The sequence below is a fragment of the Bactrocera latifrons genome, unplaced genomic scaffold, assembly GCF_001853355.1.
Source record: "Bactrocera latifrons isolate USDA-ARS-PBARC rearing strain unplaced genomic scaffold, ASM185335v1 scaffold_263, whole genome shotgun sequence".
NCBI lineage: Eukaryota > Metazoa > Arthropoda > Insecta > Diptera > Tephritidae > Bactrocera > Bactrocera latifrons.
In genome coordinates this window covers 394,089-397,206 of record NW_017536219.1, presented here as the reverse complement: position 1 = coordinate 397,206, position 3,118 = coordinate 394,089, and the positions used below count along the sequence as shown (strand labels likewise).

The 3,118-nt window shown below is 39.1% G+C and overlaps 1 protein-coding gene across 1 annotated transcript in view; it reads left to right on the top strand.

Moving 5' to 3' along the window:
- Nucleotides 1-2,825: 2,825 nt before the first annotated feature.
- LOC108969727 (vesicular glutamate transporter 1) overlaps nucleotides 2,826-3,118 on the top strand; it is a 26,338-nt gene continuing 26,045 nt past the window's right edge. The window contains exon 1 of the mRNA XM_018934613.1: nucleotides 2,826-3,091. The gene's annotated coding sequence lies outside the window, so the exon portion shown is untranslated. The remainder of the gene's footprint in view (nucleotides 3,092-3,118) is intronic.

Sequence of the window (3,118 nt, the reverse complement as noted above, 5' to 3'; positions counted from 1 at the left end):
TGTATTTCTTAAAGTTGTCCTCATGGAACACTATGCCTCTGTTATTGACCAAAAGCGCTTTCTGAAGGTCCAATTTTTGACAGGATATGTCTAACTAAGAGTTTGGTCTGGTCTCCAGTTCCTTGATACCGTAATAGCTCTTGAGCGATCCAAACTGTGTTTACCTAACGGTCGGATTCGATGATTTCCATTATTTTAACGATATTTTAACAATTGGCTGATTMATTTTTGATATCAAATTAATAGGAACGAAATCGACGAGACCCAAATTTCATGATGGGCGGTTACAGCGTCAATACTATAAACGCTTTACACTTTTTTAGCCGCCTGACTTGCGTTTTCACCTTTATGGAAAAAATACGGTAAATTTTCTCTTTGCCGGTGTCCATATTTAACTCAGCCTCACACAGAACTAAGTCAAGTGATCACAAAAATGTCTAAAATGTGTTTTTTTTTTTTTTTTTGTACGAAGTCTTGTCAATCTAACGCCATATAGTGTAAGCCGATCACTTTTATATAAGGCAATATACATATTACTAAAGAATAAAAAAAAAAGTTTTTACTTTTTTTACCAGACCCGCCGCWACAATCTAGCTGCCTCGATGGCACCTGCTTCAGAGGTTGAAAACTTTCTATGTGGTTTCGTGCAACTAGAAAATTGCTGTGAACTCATAAAAAAGTTACTTTGGCGTGGCATGTATCGATTTACTATAAATACAGCCACTAAAAATAGATRCAACTACTTGTTTATATTTAGTTTTATTAACCACAATGTACGCATTTACACTCTACACACATACTGGTAAACAGTTATTTTATTTTTGAATCATAAATCACAAACMACCAACAATAAACAAGTCAGAAAGCGCTTGTAGAGGAATTCATGGAATGGAAAACACTAGTATGTTGCTTGAAATAGGCTGAAGGTGAGCGCCACATTCAAAATGGCCGACTCTAAAGTCAACRAGCGCAYACACACACACACACACGAGTATAAATGGAAGGGAAGCGAATGTGGCCCGAACAGAGCGACATGGAACTGCGCCTGGCATGGAGTGCACGTCTAGCAGTGCAGCAGGAAAAATTAGAAAAAATATGCTGTGGCAAGACAATGTGGCATTTCATATATCAGTGCCGAGTTGGCACTGTGGCATGGCAYCAAGTTGGAGCTGAAACAATGCGCATAGCTTGGCAACAAACTAACTATGTTTCACGCACGATTGCCATTCAATGAAAGGCTGGGTGCATGTGTGTGTGTATGAATGGTTAATATGTGTATATTTGTGTTTGTGTGTTTGTGTCTATTTGTCTACTATATATGAATACGAGATTATTTGTTGGAATGCCACATAGCYWGTGGAAAATATCSCTTGTTATATAACTGCTTGTATACATATTTATTATATAAGCAGCTATCAGACGCCATATTTTCAMCGAAACGTGRGCATGTATGTGTGTGCGTGAATATTTGCTGAGCTTGGCGCATACAGCTCCACCTAGTCACTGCTGTGATTGGCCAATAGCACAGGTGGCAACCAACACCACTCAGCTAGCGCGCATAGTGAACACTTGTGTGTGTGTGTTCGTGTTCTCTCAGTGTGTATGTTGTATAAGCAAGCTAAGCAGTTGTAACTGTTGCCTGCTGTGTGCAAGCCACCCTCGCCTGTTCGAAGCCATTTACATAACGGTATGCACGCACATATGTGTGTGTGTTAGTGGTTTTGTATGTGTGTGTGTGTGAGGCAATGAAAATTCCTTTGCATCGCAGCGTGTCTCTGTATAAGCAGCGCACACAGCTTTTCACCACACTAGTGCTGCGCTCTTCTTTAGCTTGCGCTAGAACGGGTGGTGTATAGCTGGTGTGGTGAATATGGCGCTCATGCTTGGCTTTGACGGCAGGCATGTGTGGCTAAAAAGGATACTGAGGCTAGTTCTTCGTGCGTAGTCCTGCTGTGTGGTGTAATCGGTCCAAGCGGAGCTCTCAACGTGTTAGTCAGTGTTCAGAAAAAAAATATATATAAAATTACCAATAAAAAAAATTATTAATTTAATTAAAAATAGTTGAAGAAAGTGTTGCATAATATTCGACAATAAGTGTTTAATTAAATGATAAGAGAAAAAATATTTAAAAAAAAGCTTAGCAGCCAGGTCCTCGAAAATTTTCACTTTCACAGCTCGCTTTCATTATATACCATTATATATTACATACATATATATGAACAAACACACGCAAAAGAAAGTCTATTGGAATGCTGCTGGCTTCCAATGTGCGCTGCTAACTTTCCAGGGCACTTTTTTCCGTCATATGCAGTTATTCCGCTGCAGCAACGCAGTTTGCGTGTGAGTGGGAGCGCTACACTKATATCAATTGTATGTACGTCAGTCATCAGAACCCCTAATAATTTCTAACCCACTCGTGTCCAATCTTGCACCCACTCGTTTAACTATCCCCCTCACTCACTCGCATTCGCATCGCACTCATTCTCCTCAACGCTTGCAATCAGCGCACACCTAACTCAAATCTCAGCTYTGCAACACTGTATGTCTACATGCTAGGGAAACGAGGGGAATACTTAGTCAAATATGTATTTGATAAGCTGCTGCGATCTTCCAAGTCCACTGCCTTGGCAGTTGCTGCAATTATCAATCGCAACTCTCGCAGTCCTCCGTTAGAGCTCCAAACGTTTTGCTCGCGCAGCTAAACGCTCGGTTCGCGAGATGTCGCCACGGCTGCTGAGCAACTTTTAAGTTCCTTAACAATTTTATAGAAACTTTTAGTTCATTTATTTTTTACGTTTACGTTTTCATAACTTAATAATGTGGTATTGTGCTAAGAGAAATTTTCAGTTCGAAAAAAATTTAATTTTAATAATCCGCAAATAATTTTCGCAGCGAAATCCGTTAAAAACTCCGACGCCAATGCAACTTATCAGTAATTGTATCGATGTACCTTGTTTGTGATAAATTTTAAGAGTATTTTTTTTTTTTTTTTGCCTAACATAAAATATTCAAAACTCGTGGCATATAACTCAACAGATATACATGAGACTACCGAAACTATATGATGGAAAGGATTATGTAGAACTGCAGTGTGAGTATTTTACAAAAGAAACAAAAA